Source organism: Nomascus leucogenys, chromosome 11 (assembly GCF_006542625.1).
Source record: "Nomascus leucogenys isolate Asia chromosome 11, Asia_NLE_v1, whole genome shotgun sequence".
Taxonomy (NCBI): domain Eukaryota; kingdom Metazoa; phylum Chordata; class Mammalia; order Primates; family Hylobatidae; genus Nomascus; species Nomascus leucogenys.
Genome location: NC_044391.1, coordinates 28,179,989 through 28,199,929, shown reverse-complemented (window position 1 = coordinate 28,199,929; position 19,941 = coordinate 28,179,989).

Sequence of the window (19,941 nt, the reverse complement as noted above, 5' to 3'; positions counted from 1 at the left end):
TTTGGTAGAGACAGGGTTTCGCCATGTTGCCTAGGCTGGTCTTGAACTCCTGAGATCAAGCGATCCACCTGCCTCGGCCTCCCAAAGTGCTGGGATTACAGGTGTGAGCCACTGCGCCTGGCCTAGTTGCAGTTCATTTATATACTGTTAGGTTGCAGTTCACTACATAGGGAATTAAAATATGGAGGCAAATTTAAGCCAAATTTAATTTAACTTAACACTACCCTACTTAAAACTTTAAGTGGCTTAAATAGAATCCAACAAAATAGAAAATTGTTAACATGGTCTTTACAGCCATACACTATCTGGCCCCTGCTTAGTTTTTCAAGCTCATTTCATGCCCTTCTCTTCCCATTTACTCTACTTTAGTCATTACCAGCCTCTTATCAGTTCTTGAACACAGTAATCTCTGTCCTATCCGGTAGACTTTGACCACAGTTATATGTCTGGCAAAGTACAATTCATAAGCCAAATCTGGCCCACTGCCTGGTTTTCTCAATAAAGTTTTATTGGAACACAGCCATGCCTATCTGTTCAGGTATTGTCAATGACTGCTTTTATACTTCAATGGTGGAACTGATTAGTTGCAACAGAGAAGAAATGACCCATAAAACAGGAAAGTATTTACTCTTTGTCTCATTACAGAATGTTTGCTGACCTCTAGGTCAGCATTAATCTTCCTGCTCTCTGCATAGCATCCAGTTCTCAAGTTAAATGTCTACTTCACAAAGGCAGAAAGATCATCATATCTAAGCTGGCTATCTTCTAAATTTCGTATCATAGTACCAACTTTGTGATTCCTTTATATTCACCATAAGCTGTATTTAAGTATTATTTGTTTACCTGTAACTGTATTTTTTATTTGACTATACAATCACGCATTGCTTAATGATGGGGACATGTTCTCAGAAATGTATCATTAAGCGATTTTGTTCTTGTGTGAGTATCATGGAGTGTACTTACACAAACCTAGATGGTATAGCCTACTACACACCTAGGCTGTATGGTATAGCCTACTGCTCCTAGGCTACAAACTTCTACAGCATGTTACTATACTGAATACTGTAGGCAGTTGTAGCGCAATGGTAAATAGTTGTGTATCTAAGGATACCTAAACACAGAAAAGGTACAGTTAAATAGAGTATTATAATCTTATGGGACCTTATATGTATTCCATTGTTGACTGAAACATTGTTATGCAGCATATGACTGTATATTCCTTAAGGGCAGGAAGCATGCCAGCTTTGTTCTTTTTTTTTTTTTTTTTTTTTTCCGAGATGGAGTCTGGCTCTGTCACCCAGGCCAGAGTGCAGTGGTGTGATCTTGGCTCACTGCAGGTTCCACCTTCTGGGTTCACACCATTCTCCTGCCTCAGCCCCCCGAGTAGCTGGGACTACAGGCACCCGCCACCACACTCACTTAATTTTTTTTTGTATTTTTAGTAGAGATGGGGTTTCACTGTAGCCAGGATGGTCTCGATCTCCTGACCTCATGATCTGCCCACCTCGGCCTCCCAAAGTGCTGGGATTACAGGTGTGAGCCACCACACCTGGCCTCCAGTTTTGTTCTTTATTCTCAGTTCCTAAAATAATACCAGATCATAGTAGGTAATTATAGGTAATAAATGTGTATTAGTCAGTCCTCACACTGCTCTAAAGAACTGCCCGTGACTGGGTAATTTATAAAGAAGTTTAATTGACTCACCATTCTGCATGGCTGGGAGGCCTCGGGAAACTTAACAATCATGGCGAAAGGGGAAGCAGACATGTCTTACATGGCAGGCAGGGAGGTGAGAGAGTGTGTGAAGGAACAATGGTCAAACACCGAATAAAACCATCAGATCTTATGAGGACTCATTCACTATCATGAGGACAACATGGTGAAAACCCCCCCATGATCCAATCTTCCCACCAGGTCCCTCCCTTGACCCATTGGGATTACAGAGATTACAATTTGAGATGAGATTTGGGTGGGGACACAGAGTCAAACCATGTCAAAATGTTAACAGAACAAATGAATAAACATGTTTTATTTTCCCAGTTCTATTAAAAAATTATTTCCCTTTTGTTTGGGAATATTTTGAGATCTTTTAAGTGACACCCTTCTCAATTTAACCTACATTGGGAAAAACCTTCCTGTATACTGTTCTTGTGGGACACTCTTTGTGGTTTAATCTAATTTCATAGGTGAGATCAGAGAGTAGTCCTTGTCTTTATTCTGTCTTGTGTTGGTGTGACACTGCATTCACCTGAGAATAAAAAAGTAGAAGTCCAGAGAAACATTTCCTTTATTGAATAGTTACATCAAAATCAAAATAGAGTAATTCTGATAGACAAAAAGAAAACTATGAAGAATTATTCCACCAAAACCATACAACAAGATTAAGCCACATTTGCTTAGAGATAATTCTCTTATTAAAGGTACAGAAACATCCCATCTTTAAAACAATAATAAAATACATGCATAGATAAATTTCCTAATATAGTATATACTTAGTAATGAAATTAATGATATTTAGTAATGAAATTACTTCTGGAGCTTCTACTCTGATCATCATATTAATACAGAGGAGGACACATAAACTTTACCATTAATTATTATGGTTTTGACCAGAACAGGTTCATAGGTAGATTCCAGAGATGTTGAATTGCTCTGTAGTCATAGTCATAACTACAAAACAGATAGCTTTTACATGTTAACAACCATGTTTAAGGGTAATTAATAGATTAGTTGTAAAATCTTAGAGTTAAGCTCCATGATATTTTCAGTAGATTTGTCTGAAAGAAATTATGAGCAAGAAATAAGGAAAGGACAATATTACCAGATACCTTGTTAAGGAAACTTGTGAAAACTTCAGTAAAAAAGAGAATAAAGGAACCTGGACAGAACAGGTTAAAGTTATTAGTAGGAAAGGGTTTTGTCCAAGACCTTGGACATGAGAGGATCTGCTTATAAACCAGATAAAGGAAGGGTTGATTCCCAAGAGTCTTCTCTAAACTTTGACAATGAAAAGAGACAGTCTGTAACATAGAATTTAAAAGAAATCATAGGTTCTTTTTTGGGAGATATCCAGCACTATATTATTATAATTATCTTCAAAGTTTAAGAAAAACCTGAAGCCACTACTGCACAAACCATAGAGAAATCTGATATTTCAGTCTGGATGCTTATTCTATAAACAGAGAATATAAAGGCCTGCAGCCTTCCACTGTCTTGTCTTATATAGGGCATGAATCATTGTTAGTGATATATAAAAATCACTCACAAAGCTATTCCACTAATAGAGTTATCCTGGATGCAATTACCTGGATTAACAATTATATATAAAATAGTAATTTATTATTCTACATCTATGTTAGCCACCAAAAGAATCAATAGCATTATGGGTGAATGGATTTTTAATTATAAGGAAGTAATTTAAGTAGGAGTTCAATCATTTCTCTTTCTCTCTTCTAGCCAACTGAAATTCAAGAGATTCGGGATTAATTTTTCCAAAATTAGCATTTCCAGTAACTAGGATTCAGAGAAAACTTTAAAAATGTATTGCCAATCCTTTTTCTATTTTCTACTGTTTGGATTCTTCCATCATCTTTCTAGGGTAACTTATCAGTTAGGAGAAGACTTCATAGAGGGTGGAGAAGTCCAGTTATTTCTGATTTTAAAAATTTGTTCCAGTGGCACATTGATTTTAACTTTGTTCCTCCAACATTGTTTAGTATGTTCTAGGCATACAAAAGAAAAAAATCATTTCAGTTACTCCATCCCTTCTAGTTGCATGAGATTTTAATACTTTGAGCCACGCAGTGCATAGCTGCTTTAAAATTTTGAGATTCATAGGTGACTAATACACACACACTTAGAATCAATTAGAGGTTATAAGGACATAAATAATGAAACATAACACAAATGTGGCAGGAAGATGGACCCAGTTTATAGTCTGGTTTCCATCATTTACCAGTTGTTTGACAATGGGCATATAACTTAGCATCTAATTCTCAGTGTGCATATGTGTGTGGGGTGTGTGTGTGTGTGTGTGTGTGTGTTCAACATTATAGGATTGTTCTAATAATAATATGAAAATACACTGTAAAATACATAGTAGAGTGCCTGGAATATAGTAGATGCCTAGTAAATTGCAGTCATGATTATAATATCATTATTATTTACTTTAAAATCTAGTATTCAAATATTTTTGAATATTTGGGAAATTTTGAATATTCACTAAGAGAACGTTTCCAGGGAGAGTTAGCTCTATATATGAAATTAGCCTACTCAACATTCAATTTCTATAAATGAAACCATACCCAGTGTATCTTTCCTTTTCTTTATTACATATCTAAGCCTGCAGCATTTGCCCATATTTTATGAATACAGGCTTCATGAGTTTAGATAACATAATTAAGGCATAGCTAACTTTAAACAAACTAGGATTTAAAAGATACATTGAAAGTGAGATGAAAAAGATTTATTTTAATATTAGCTTCTTGTATTTTCAGAAAGATCCTTGATGGAATTTTAGAATTGAAAGGTGTCTTAAGAATAATCTTGCTAAAACTTTTTTTCAGATGATGAAACTGATGAACAAGAGGATATTTCTCTTCTTTCTTTCTTTCTTTCTTTCTTCTTTCTTTTTTGAGACAGGGTCTTTCTCTGTTGCTCAGGCTGGAGTGAAGTGGTACAATCTCAGCTCACTGTAGCCTTGACCTCCAGGGCGCAGCTTATCCTCCCACCTTAGTCTCCTGAGTAGCTTGGACTATAGGCATGTGCCACCACACCTGACTAGTTTTCTGTATTTTTAGTAGAGACAGGGTTTTGCCATGTTGGCCAGGCTGGTCTTGAACTCCTAGGCTCGAGGGATCCACTTGCCTTGGCCTCCCAAAGTGTTGGGATTACAGATGTGAGCCACTGCACCCAGCCCACAAAAGGATATTTCTAAGGTCACATAGCCAGTTATCAGCAGATCCAGGACTCCTGACTTCTTATCACCTCTTTTTCTCCTGTCTGGCTCTGCTTTGTAGGAACAATTTCATAGGAGAGGTAACATTTGAATTGGTCTACAATAGCAAGTTTTCTAAATGTTTAAAATGTGATTTCACTTACAATATGGATTCTTGTTATTCTTTTGGAGAACTTTGACATTGGTGGTGAGGAAATATGGGTAAGGCAGGATGAACCCATCCTTTACTCCCAGACATATTGATGACTAATATAGCTCAGAGTTCAGATAACCAGTGGGGTCTCATGCTGACGGGGGAACAGGTGTAGATTGTATCAGCTGTAGGCAAGAGATGCATTTCTTGGGAAAATAGAGAAGCCTTCCCATTTAGTGTGAGATAAACACTCTTCCCTGCAGCAACACAAATTCTTCAGTAAAATGCTTATTTCTCATTATTTCAGTTGGGCCTATTATTTGGTGGTGTGTTGCAGGGGGATTGTTATATGCCGAAGTGTTTAGTTCTTCGTCAAGATGAGCACAATGCACAGTACTGACTCAAAGAGGTTGGGCACGTGAGACTGTGGGTAATCATGAGAATAACAATAGTAATTTTTTATTGGGTGCTTACCAAGTGCTAGACTTGTGCTATGTGCTATATATGCCATATTTTGTTTGATTATCATGGTAACCCTGTAGCATGAATACTATATTGACAATACTTTATTGACTAGGTAACTGAGGCTTCAAGAGACTAATTTAACCAAAGCTCACAAAGAGAGTACAGGTTCAGTCTTCCTCATTTGAAATGCTTGGGACCAGAAGTGTTTGGATTTCCAGTTTTTTCATATTTTGAAATATTTGCATATATAGATGAGATACACTGGGGATGGGATCCAAGTCTAAACACAAAATTTACTTATGTTTCATATATACTTTATATACATACGCTGAAGGTAATTTTGTACAATATTTGCAATAAATTTGTGCATGCAGCAAAGTTGGTATACACTGAACCATCAGAAAGTAAAGGTATCACTATCTCAGGCACCCATGCGGACAATTTGTGGTTGTTTTGCACGACCATCATTCATGACTCTGAATTTATATGCTACCAATAAGCAATCATTTTCTTATATTTATTCACACAAAAGTAAAAAATATGCCATACCATTAATACAGTGAAAAAATATGAGTGTTCCAGGTAACTAAGCAGCACAGTAGCAGCATCACCAGAATACCTGTGTCAGCTGATAAACAAGAGCAACAACAAACAATGGCAGATTTTCCATCTCCACCTACAAGGCTGTGTTTTGATTGAAAGGTCGTTCACTGTACACTATATTTTGTGGGAGGTTTTTAGATGAGAAGAAACATTAGAAGCAGTTGAGGGACCAGGAAGTGGTATGAGGAGTCATGCTGCTGGATGACTTTTTAAGCATGGTGACGGTTTCCTTCTTAGTCACCTGCCTCATTAACAATAGTTTTTGTCTTAGAAGTCTCCCTTTGATTTTCTAAACTGATATCACTTCTTGTTCTGTTATGAATGCATGTTGCTCTAGTCCTTCAATACACTCATAACACAGTTTTCATCATGTTATTTATAGGCATTTTTTCTGCCGTGTTAACAACATCATCTTCATTGTCACTCTTACGATCACCTTGATTCGGAACCATTTAGACTATTTCACCACAGGTCATTGAATGAGCAACTGAAGCCTTGTTATCCATGTTAAAAACTTCTTCAATATTCACTTCCTCCAACTTATTGATGGACTCTGAAGGTATATTTTTTTACAAATGTAAGGAGGCCAGACATGTTTTTTTTTTTCTCATTTAATATACAGGACCCTTCAGAGTCACTACCTTGTTCATTATCATCACTGAACATAGTTGCAGTCAAGAGGCTGTGCCAGGCATGCACAGCTGTGTTTAGTCACTGAGTTCTAAGTGTTGGGAACAGCAAATACAGCATACTTCATGCTAAACTCCTTTTGAAAACCTCTATAACCATGCCTCTGTTCACCACTGCTAGCGTTCTGTTCAGGAAAGTGTTTTTATATTTACTCTTTAAATTGACCTAAGGATAACCTGGTCACATGGCTTCTCATTGACTCAAAGTCACATTTAGGGGAAAGTACAAGGCATAGACATTATTTTTGTTGGGAATTTCAGCTGGAGGATGAGGAGAACAGTTGTCAAAGAATAACAAAATCTTGTAGTTGTCATCCAGCCCAGCTTCCCTGCAGTGAGCACAAGCTGGTACAAAATGTTTGTGAAACCAATCAGAAAAGATGTACCTGGTAATCCATGTCTTCTTGTTAGCATAATAATAGATTAGTAAGAAATTAACTCCTTGAAAACAGTGAGGACACAAGCTTTTGCCTACCACAGCAACCTTACAGTATGTGTGCCTACTGCATTAGCACATCTCAGCACAGTCACTCGATCTTTGCATCCTTAATTCCTGTAGGGGCTGTCTCATCAGCTGTAGTCACTGCCTTTCTGGGGCAATAAAACCAAAACAATGGTGTTTCATCAGCCTTATAGACTTGTTCTGGTGTGAGATTTTCATCAATGATGACCTTGGCAAACTCGTCAATGAATTTCTTCTTTGCTTTGTGATCAGCAGTTTTCTCACCAGAAATCTTTAAAAATGTAATGCTGTATCTTTTCTAAAATTTCTTCAGTACACCTCTTGAATACTCATAGTTCCCTTCAATTTTCATTTTGTTGTAATATATTTTTGCTTGTTTCATGATCAGTATACCATGTGATGTTGATGTTGATGGAACTATCCTTTCAAAACATGATTGAGATCTTCATTTTTAGCTTTATGCAGCGTTTTTCTGTTTTTCATTAAATTCTACTCATTGCTTCCATCGAACTTCAGCAATTTGTCCTGTTTTCTCATGTCATATACAGTGGAAATTCCCGTACCATACTCTTCTGTAAAATGTTTCATGCTTAGACTGCTGTCCAGTTTGTCTAACAGCTTGACTTTCTGTGTTATAGATAAACATAAATGCTCCCTCTTTTTCTTATCACTGTTACTCATAGGGGTATCTGCAGGCCTTTTTGACATTTTCTTTTTTTACATATAATTTCAACTTTATTTTAGATTCAGGGGATACATATGCAGGTTTGTTTACATGGACATATTGTGTGATGCTAAGGTTTGGGGTATGAATAATCCTCCTTTTTGACATTTCAACAATTTATGTATACTACAGAGCAGAGAATAAGCAAAAAAATATCACAGTGAGTGACATATATAGGTCTTGGCCCATATGAGGCATCACGGGGTGCCTGCCATTGGTACATCCCGTCTGCACGTGTGCCATTTAATTACCCTTTGAGGGCGTGTTTGCATGGGGGAATCTGGGCATGCACAAAAAAAGATAGATTGCAGCTGAAAGGGGCTAGGAAGGTCTTTTTTCCCTTTGGGATGCTGAATAAACTGTGTGTTGTGCACCTGTGTTTTGACTGTGATCTGTCACATGACATCAAGTGTGGAATTTTCCACTTGTGGTGTCATATTGCAGTTCAAAAAGTGTCACATTTTGAGACATTTCAGATTTCAGATTTTCAGATTAGGAATGCTCAATGCGTAGATGGAAATAGGGTCTATCTAAGATCAATTTATGCTTTACAATGTACGTCTTCTCAAACTCTGGAACTATAGCAAAACCTATACTGTTATATTGTCAGTAATGATTTATCTTTGCATCAACAGCAATTCTTGTCTCTGAGGATGCTGAGGCATAAAGTGGTGATACATAGATGTGAAGCTAGGTCACTTCTTTTTAGTTTTTAGAACTTTTAATTTGCATATTTTAAAAATTGTGCGATCCAATAGTTAATATTATTTGAACAACAAAAAATGGCATTCTTATTAAACTACTTTTAACAGCCTTCAGGACACCTTGTATTAACTTAGTTTTTACTCTAGATTCAGTGTGGTTTTATTCAGCTTCTTACTTCACCAACATGTAAGTACTTTTTTCTCCCTTGGCAACCAGACAGGTAGATGAGAGAAGCAGATGATGACTTTGTTGTCAGTAGTTCTTGATTCTAAAGGGGCAGCACAGTTATTTCAGTTTGATCCAAACTCTTTGCATCTTACAAAATTAAACAGCTAAAAGAAGTAAAATAAGAAGGCAACACCTGTGGAACGTACAGTACATATTCGCAGCTCGCAGCTCACATCTCATTATAATTCACCTGTTTGTTCTTTAGTTTGTTTCTCTTGAAGGCGGTGGATTTATCTCTTATGTTTCTGCCTTCTTCAATCTCTGCTTATTGAGTGTCTCAATCTCTGTCATGCTGGGTTTGTCAGACATGGTTGCAGAGAAAGCAGAGCCAGGGGTGCAAGGCTGTGGAATCCTGTCTGAGCAGTGATTATTGCTAAGTCTTCTTTGACTTTTATTTTTTTTTGAGACAGGGTCTCACTTTGTTGCCCAGGTTTCAGTACAGTGGCGTGATCATGGCTCACTGCATCCTTGACCTCCTGGGCTCAAGTGATCCTTCTGCCTCAGCCTCTCAAGTAGCTGGGACCACAGGTGCATGCCACCATGCCCAGCTTTTTTATTTTATATTATTATTTTATTTTATTTTATTTTGTTTTTTGTAGAGACAGCGTCTCACTCTGTTGGCTAGGCTGGAGTGCAGTGGCATGATCTTGGCTCACTGCAGCCTCGACCTCCTGGGCACAAGTGGTCCTCCTACCTCAGCCTCCTGAGTAGCTAGGATCACAAGCACATGCCACCATGGCTAGCTTTTTTTTTTTTTTTTTTTTTTTTAAGAGACAGGGTCTCACTATGTTGCCCAAACTGTTTTCGAACTCTTGGGCTCAAGTGGTCCTACTGCTGTGGCCTCCTCAAATGTTGGAATTATAGGTGTGAGCCACTGTACCCAGCCTTCTTTGACTTTTGAGTACCTGCTGCTCAGCTGAAGAATTGGAAAGAATAGACATAAAAAATCTTAGGCAATTTAAGACAATGAGCTGTATTTACTTGCTTATTATTAAGTAGTGACTCTGTACACAGTAAGCATGTAAGTCTACTTGTATAATTATCTCAGTCTTTTTTTCTTAACAATTGCACATCTCTTCTTCCTCAACTTCATACTCGGAATTTTTACCCAAATAACACTTCTCAGCCACAAAGTCAAGGGCATGTGCTCATGTTTTCATCATGGACCATGGCTAATGGAAACACAGTTAACAGGTCTTAATGTGCAGCCTCCACAGTCCACTTGATTTGTTCCTGGTTGAATAGGCAGAAAAAAATAGAGCAAAAGTGGTAATGGAGGTACTAAATTCTAACCTCACAGGTTTTTTAAATGATTAAAAAGCCATACTCTCTGCCAAAGGTTTGTAAAGGGTCATCACTATATTTAAATAAAGTCACAGTGCAGTTGTAACACAGCTGTCTACTGAGGAAGACAGTTCTTAGTGAGAAATTGCCTCAAACCTTCATGAATGGTGGTATTGCTCCTGGCACTACCAAGAGGGAGAGTAATATTTTCCCGATTAGATTTTGGTCCATACTTCAAATTCTCTTTTCTCTGCCAGGTGCCAACCTAGATGAATATTCATCCAAGCTATTTATGCTTCTTTAATTTTCGTGAAAAGGAGAAAAAAACACATTTTCAAAGGCATTTGTATGAGACAGAGTATTTATATCCCAGCAATGAAACTGAATAACATTCCTGCCTTTGAAAGTTCTATGGCTTCCCTCCTGAGTGATTTGGCTTTCCTTCATCTTCCCTCTCCATTGTTTAAGATTGAATTTCATTCTGTTGCATTTTGCTGCCTTCATTATACAGTGCAAGTTACCTTTCCAGCCATTGCTAGCCTTGACTTTCCTTTGACTTATCTCAAGTTTTCTTGGCCGGGCATGGTGGCTCACATCTGTAATCCCAGCATTTTGGGAGGCCAGTGAAGGCGGATCACGAGGTCAGGCGTTCGAGACCAGCCTGGCCAACATAGTGAAACCCAGTCTCTACTAAAAATACAAAAATTAGCTGGGCATGGTGGCACATGCCTGTAATCCCAGCTACTCGGGAGGCTGAGACAGGAGAATTTCTTGAGTCCAGGAGGCAAAGTTTGCAGTGAGCCAAGATCAGGCCACTGCACTCCAGCCTGGGCAACAGAGCGAGACTCCATCTCAAAAAAAAAAAAAAAAAAAAAAAAGAAAAAGAAAGAAATAAAAAGAAAAAGAAAGAAAGAAAAAGAAAAACAGCACACAATTCAGTCCACCAAGGTGATCTGCTTTTACTTTCCTTGCTTAAAGTAGCTGCCTTCCAAACAGGATCTTGTCCATTTACTTTGGAACTGCCATCCATGAACCAAGCAGCACTTGCTTGGTTGGTCAGTTGGGAGCTGTTTATCTGGTGCTGTAGAATCCAGCAGTTTCTCAGACAGTTCCAGAGTCAGTCCTAGTGGAAAAGAAGCTCCCTGCTCAAGAGTATCCATTCTTTACATTTCCTAGGTAGCACAACCCTTTATAAACCATTTCCATCTTATTGTAGAACCCTTCTGGGCACTGCCATCCCCATTAGAATGTTTCTCTGACACGACCCAAGACAGCATGAGGGATGTCACAGCAGTAGCTTCAATTAATGTTTCATAGCAAGACAGTAAATGCCCCTCAAGTTGAAATTCTCTCTAATCTAAAGTTTCAGTAGTCATTTCTGAGAAGCGCTCACAAGATTTTGCCATAAGCCCCAGTAAACACTCCGCAGAGGGCTATCAAATAGAGAATTTGTCCCTACAAGCACTCTAGTATTTACTCTGCACTGTATGGGCTATGGCAATCTTACTGGTTCCCATTAGCAGTTCAATTCATACTGCTTGAAGGCTGGATTTAGATGCCTTCTGTTTTACAAAACTAAGTAGGAGAAATATTTCCCAATAAGATACAATGTTTGTTCTCATGATACAATCAGGTAAAAGAGTTGCAACCACTTCACATGAAGCACTTTCAAATGTATCAATTCACATAATACTATCAACCTTTCCATTTTTAAGTTCTAGTCTCAGGAACTTCTCTTCTCCACCCTCAAACCATTCTACACTTTTTTGTGCAAAAGGCTTTGGGTCCTCAGCCAGGGGTTGAGCCAAAGGTCCTTGATCTTTTTGTCAATCTTTATCTTGATTAATCTGCCCAACTATTGCCCCAGGCAATTTCATATCAGATTTCTCATTGTAATCTCTGCATACTGCTTTTGAAGTCTTTCCAAATTGGGGGAAATACAGCAAACTGGTTTGGGGCCCTTTAATGTTGGGGGGCCAGCAGGGGTTCCTGTTGGTTCACCCAACATTCAATAGTGTTGTATTAGGACCTTTGTTTTAACCCCATCAATTTCCATTTCATTCATTCCATTTTTTTATAACCATCTAAAGATTTCCACCCTCTTGGGATGAATTCCATGACTCTCCTCTTTCTTTTTCCTATGAGTTCCACCCCATCAATGTTTTCTTTACTCACCTTATTTATTAATAACTGTTTAAAAAATTTCCACCTTCCTGGGACCAGTCATTTGACTATCCCTTTTGCCTTTCCCTATTCCTTTGTTAACTAATTGAATGTTTTTATTAATCATAAGACTCATGAGGGGAAGCTGAAACAGTAAATTTGATAAGGCTTCTGGAACTGTTGTTTGATTCTGCAGGAGTAATGTCACATAGGGTGCCCATGTAGAAGGAGCCTCCTTAGCCGCAGCATTTACCATAACCTGGGTAATGAGCATATTCAGCAGGTGAGTAACCCTGTCATCATATAGCCAGTCTCACATGGCTTGCATACAAAGCATATCAGCTGGCCGGGCGCGGTGGCTCATGCCTGTAATCCCAGCACTTTGGGAGTCCGAGGCGGGTGGATCACGAGGTCAGGAGATCGAGACCATCCTGGCTAACACGGTGAAACCCCGTCTCTACTAAAAATACAAAAAATTAGGCAAGCGAGGTGGCGGGCGCCTGTATTCCCAGCTACGTGGGAGGCTGAGGCAGGAGAATGGCATGAACCCAGGAGGCGGAGCCTGCAGTGAGCCGAGATTGCGCCACTGCACTCCAGCCTGGGTGAAAGAGCGAGACTCCTTCTCAAAAAAAAAAAAAAAAAAACAAAGGATATCAGCTGCTTTATCTGAGATGTTCCACTGGACATTAATAGGTGGAGTTGGATAGTCCCATTTGTCAGGGTAAACACATCTTACAGTGGCTTTTATCCAGTCTATCAGGCTGACTGTTCCCTCAGGAATAACCTTCTGTGTATCTGGATCACATATACCCATCTGTGATTGTTCAGTGGTGAGCTGTGGTTCCTGTATCAACCCAAACATGCTCTTCCACTCTGCAGCATTTAAAACCAAAGGTACTTCCCTAAATTAGTTACTCTCATAATCCATTTTAGTAAAGGTTGCTTAGGAAGCCGATGACACTAATCTACAAAATGGAACAATTCCTTTCCACCATACCCCCTGTTTTCAGTAGTTACTTAGTTTTGCCCTTCCCTCACATTGACTACTTTCTTTGTAACCACAGGTCTCAGAGGTACTTTCTGTTGTCGCTGCATAATTCTGCCGTTGGTGGGGTGGCTTTGAGGCTGGGTCCTCAGCTCAGACTGACTGAAATCTGAGCTTGATCTAGCAGGAAGGTCCAACCCAGTATTCTCTTTTGATTTCATTTTAGCTCTTATAGATAACAATAACAAAGAGATTGAATATTTCACTTTTTTCTTATTAGTTTGCATTTCCTTATGCATTCAGTGAATGAGCTCCCTGGGAGTTAGATTCATCTTTAATTCCACTGGTAACTTTTACCTTTAGTAGCTGATCTCAACACAGCTGCAGCTTCATACCTTGGGTGACCACGTGGCTGCTCAGGAATCAAAGATTTGGTATCTCCCACTCTTTTATCCTTTCTCTTCCCAAACCACGTTTCCATGAGTCAAGGTCATTCCAGTAAATCCTACTTTAAACACCGATTGTGCAGGGAAAAACTCTCAAACTGTTTTCCCTCTACTATTACACCACAACAATCAACACAGAAGATTCCAATAAGCAAATGTGTGGAGGATTTTTTTACCACGCACCAAGCAGCAGACACCAGCTGGGTGTCCTCCAATTAAATTGCAACACTCTCTACCTTGATATAGCATTGAATTCCATGGGTTGAGGGCTCAGCCCCCAAAACTGCCCCCCGTACACATAAGAGTCACAAGTCTAGGCCTCTGAAACTTCTGACTGACTGGCTTCAAGTGGGGATTCTCGTGACCTTCTCTTTGCATTTGATTAATTTTCCGGAATGACTCACAGAACTCAGGGAAACATTTACTCACATTTACTGGTTATTTTAAAAGGTACTGCAAAGAACGTGTAGGATGAGGTATGGGGGAAGGGGCATGGTACTTCCATCCCCTCCCTGGGCACACCACTCTCCAAGAACCTCCACATATTCAGCTATCTGTAAGCTCCAAGCAGTGGCTCTGAATTCCATCTGCAAATTAGAATCTTTTTAGAGAACTGACAGAAAACTGATGCCTAGTCCTGCAGCAGACCAATTAAATCAGATTCCCTGCCGCTGGGGCCACTGCTCTGTAGTTTTAAAAAAGCCCCTCAGGTGACTCTAACGTGCAGCTAGAGTCCATGAATTACTACTCTAGTAAGAAGTTTACTGTGTGACAAAGGCCACCTGTTTCACAGAGTTGGATACTGGCTTTTAGAAGCTGATATTCAATATAAATAAACAATCAAGGACCATCAGAAATTTGAGAAGGGCCTTCAACATGAAAGAGAAAAGCTAAGACAAACAACATGAAACAAACAAAACAAAATAATGGTTGATAGTAACCATAAGAGAGATTCACAGTTATTGTATTCAAACAAAAGGATATCATACAAGAAAAACATAAAATCAGATAATAAAAAGTAGCTTTTAAAAATCAATATAGGATCCTTGGCAGGGGAGGGCTAGTTCCTATCATTTACAATACGGCACATTTAAGGTACTGCAAAGAAATCTGTTGCAGAAACATAGGGGAAAAGAGGAAAAATCAGCACAGCCTTTGTCTTTTAATCTTAATATAGAAAAATCTGCATTGCCTAAAAAGATTAAACATGCAAGAACAAAATGCATCCTAGTTTTGACATTATGCCCTTCTCAAATCCACTGTGTGTGAAGCTTGGTTATTCTAGGCTCCCACAGTCCATATAGTGGCCACCAGCCACATGTAGCTTTTGAGTACCTGAAATGTGGCTAGTCTAAATTGAGGTGTTCAATAAGTGTAAAATACACTCACAGGTTTGAATATTTGGTATAAGGATATGTAAAATATCCAGTGAATTTTCTATAGCGATTGAAATGACAATATTTTAGATTTATCGGGTTAAATAAAATGAATTATTAAAACTGAAAAAAGTTATAGGAAATAGACTGAATGCAGTGGCTTATACCTGTAACGCCAGCTACTAGGGAGGCTGAGGTGGGAGGAACACTTGGGCCTAGGAGTTTGAGACCAGCCTGGGCAGCACAGCAAAACCAGATCTCTAAAAACAACTTAATAGGAAACATTACTAAAATTAAAAGTATTCAATAAAAGAAGGAAAAGATAATGTGGAAAATATCTTCCAAAAATTATAATAAAACAATAATTTATGAAAAATATGGGAGAAAATATAGAAAGAAACAAAGAGCCAATTATGGGATTCTAACATCTGATGAAAAGAAGTTCCTGGAAAGCAGAAAAGAGAATTCAGAAGAGGGGACATTATCAAATAAAATTGTTTATATTGATTGAAATGATAATATTTTAGATATATTGAGTTAAATACAATGTATTATTTTATTTAATATAAATATAAAACAAGAAAATTCTCAGAGTTGAAAGACACAAGCTTTCAGGTTAAATGAGTCCCTGTGTCTTCAGGCCACTGGGAATAAAAATATCATCCCAGACATTTGTGATAGAAATATCATAATCTTTAAGATAAAAAGAAGTTACTCAAATTGTTAAGGGATGAACAACAAAAAACAAGGATACAATTATACACACAAAAACGGATAACTTATAGAAGGACACAAAAGCAGAATAGCATTAGACTTTTTATCATGAGCACTGAATGGTAAAAGAAAATACTATCAAAATCTTGTGGGAAAGTGATTTTCAGCCCAGCCAAATGAAGCTTAGGGCCAGCATAAATACATTTTGGTACATGTGGGTTAAAAATCATTTTCATGTATTATTTCTTTGGGAGTCACCTAAGGATGTTCATAAGCAAAATGAAGTAAACCAAGGGTAAAGATGTGATACTCACTCAAGAAAAAAATAATGGACCAACTTAGAAAATTAGTGAAAAGAGATCTCAGTTGCATTACTCTAGAAAACAGAAGTCCAGATTACAATAGAAAGATAAAGGGATTCAGGAAGTATGTTTCTGGCAGGACAGGTGAACCCTAAAATAATTTTTTGATTAGATGAAGACATTGAAAAAAAAATTGAAAGTCAGTAAACTGACTTGAAAACTGTGACCATATAGTGAGACAAAGCAATGAAGTGTACCCAGAATTCAACTGGATCTATCCTTGAGACTCATGTAGTCCTATAATAGGGTGTACATAAAAAGAATGTAGGTTTCCATTAAGTTTACAAGTCTTTTCACTCAGATAAAATTTACATACCTTACAAGCCAGAGATGCAATATCCAAACAATCAATTTGAGTGGAGTTGTAGATCTATTAATATATATGTCAATTAAAGAATTAGATATATAATAGAGCTACCTAACTCTTTTAATGGTATAAATACTGTTCAGTGTTTTGCATCAGTATTCCCAAATGGCACCCCAGCCAAAGTCGGATGATTTTATGTAACCTCAAGCATAAGAAGGCAGTCCCAAAAGTTCCTTGAGATAACATAATAGCTTGATAAGTGAGCTGTAAGAATATTTACCATGAATGTCTATAGCTCTGTATCTTATTGCCAGGTAAAATGTGTAGCTAAAAATAGGCTTAGTTAACTGAGAAGTTGTTTCCTAAGAAGATGAGTATAATTTAACCATAGGAACATAAATAAGTATAGAATTGACAAAAAAAAGTCTTTTTAAAATTTTATTTTTAAACTCACAGATTAAACTGTATGTATTTATCATGTACAACAGGGTGTTTTGAAGCACAGGCATACCTTGAAGACATTGCAGGTGTGGTTCCAGAGCCCCACAATAAAGTGACTACTGCAATAAAGCAAGTCACGGAGTTTTTTTTTTATTATTATTTTGCTGGGCATATAAAAGGTATGTTTACATTATATTACAGTCCATGAGGTGTGCAATAGCATTATGTCTAAAAACCAGTGTACATACCTTAATTTGAAGATACCTATTGCTAAAAAATACTAATAGTTATCTGAACCTTCAGCGAGTCATAATCTTTATCCTGGAGGAAGGTCTTGCTGATGTTGATGACTGCTGACTGATTAGGGTGGTGGTTGCTGAAGGTTGGGGTGGCTGTGACAATTTCTTAAAATAACAGTGAAGTTTGTCACACCCATTGACTCTTCCTTTCACAAAAGATTTCTCTGAAGTATGCAATGCTGTTTGATAGCATTTTACCCACAGTAGGCCTTTTTTTCTGAATTGGAGTCAGTCCTCTCAAACCCTGCCACTGCTTTATAACTAAGTTTATTTAAGTATTCTAAATTCTTTGTTGTCATTTCAACAATATTCATAGCATCTTCACCAAAAGTGGATTCCATCTTAAGAAACCACTTTATTTGCTCCTCCATAAGAAGCAACTTGTTATCTGTTAAAGTATTATCATGATGTTGTAGCAATTTAGTCATCCTTTCAGGCTCCGCTTCTAATTCTAGTTCTGTTGGTATTTCCACATCTATAGTTACTTCCTCCACTGAAGTCTTGAACCCCTCAGTCATCTCTGAGGGTTGGAATAAACTTTTTCCAAACTCTTGTTAATGTTGATATTTTCACTTCCTCCCATGAAATACAAGTGTTCTTAATGGCATCTAGAGTGGTGAATCCTTTCCAGGTTTTCAATTTACTTGCCCAGATCCATCAGAGGTATAGCTATGTATGGCAGCTACAGCCTTACAAAATGTATTTCTTAAATAATAAGACTTGAGAGTGGAAATTGATTACTCTTGATCCACAGGCTGCAAAATGGATGTTGTGTTAGCAGGCGTAAAAACAATATTCATTTCCTTGTTCATCTCCATCAGAGCTCTTGGGTGCCCAAGTGCATTCTCAATGAGCAGTAACGTTTTGAAAGGAATCTTTTTTTTTCTAAACAGTAGATCTCAACAGTCAGGTTAAAATATTCAATAAACTATGCTGTAAACAGATGTGTTGCCATCCAGGCCTTGTGGTTCCATTTATAGAGCACAGGCAGAGTACGTTTAGTATAATTGTTAAGGGCCCTAGGATTTTCAGAATGGTAAATGAGCATTGACTTCAACTTAAAATTACCAGCTGCATTAGTCCTAAGAAGAAAGTCAGCCTGTCCTTAGAAGCTCTGGAACTAGGCATTCACTTCTACTCTGTAGCCATGAAAGTCCTGGATGGCATCTTCTTCCAGTAGAAGACTATTCCCTCTACATTGAATATCTGTTGTTTACTCTTGCAACTGTCATAAATGATTTTAGTTAGATCTTCTGGTTAATTTGCTGCAGTTAGTACATCAGTGCTTACTGCTTCACCTTGCACTGTTATGTCATGGAGATGGCTTCTTACCTTAAACCTCACGAACCAACCTCTGCTAGCTTTAAACTCTTCTCCTGCAGCGTTCTGACCTCTCTCAACCTTCCCAGAATTGGAAAGAGTTAGGACCTTGCTCTGAATCAGACTTTGGCTTAAGGGAATATTGTGGCTGGCTTGATCTTCTATCCATACCACTAAAACTTTCTCCATATCAGCAATAAGGTTGTCTTTCTCCTTTTTTTTTTTTTATGATAGGGATTTGCTCGGTTGCCCAGGCTGCAGTGCAGTGATAGGAGCATGGCTCGCTGCAGCCTTGGCCTCCTGTTCTCAAGCAGTCCTCCTCCCTCAGCCTCCCAAGTAGCTGGGACCCACAGGTGCACACCACCATGCCTGGCTAATTTTTTTTTCTTTGGTAGGAAGGTGGAACATATTCATTTTTATTTATTTATTTATTTTTATTTATTTATTTTTATTATTATTATACTTTAAGTTTTAGGGTACATGTGCACAATGTGCAGGTTTGTTACATATGTATCCATGTGCCATGTTGGTGTGCTGCACCCATTAACCTGTCATTTAGCATTAGGTATATCTCCTAATGCTGTCCTTCCCCCTCCCCCCACCCCACAACAGTCCCTGGAGTGTGATGTTCCCCTTCCTGTGTCCATGTGTTCTCATTGTTCAATTCCCACCTATGAGTGAGAACATGCGGTGTTTGGTTTTTTGTCCTTGCGATAGTTTACTGAGAATGATGGTTTCCAGTTTCATCCATGACCCTACAAAGGACACGAACTCATCATTTTTTATGGCTGCATAGTATTCCATGGTGTATATGTGCCACATTTTCTTAATCCAGTCTATCGTTGTTGGACATTTGGGTTGGTTCCAAGTCTTTGCTATTGTGAATAGTGCTGCAATAAACATACATGTGCATGTGTCTTTATAGCAGCATGATTTATAGTCCTTTGGGTATATACCCAGTAATGGGATGGCTGGGTCAAATGGTATTTCTAGTTCAAGATCCCTGAGGAATCGCCACACGGACTTCCACAATGGTTGAACTAGTTTACAGTCCCACCAACAGTGTAAAAGTGTTCCTATTTCTCCACATCCTCTCCAGCACCTGTTGTTTCCTGACTTTTTAATGATGGCCATTCTAACTGGTGTGAGACGGTATCTCATTGTGGTTTTGATTTGCATTTCTCTGATGGCCAGTGATGATGAGCATTTTTTCATGTGTCTGTTGACTGCATAAATGTCTTCTTTCGAGAAGTGTCTGTTCATATCCTTTGCCCAAA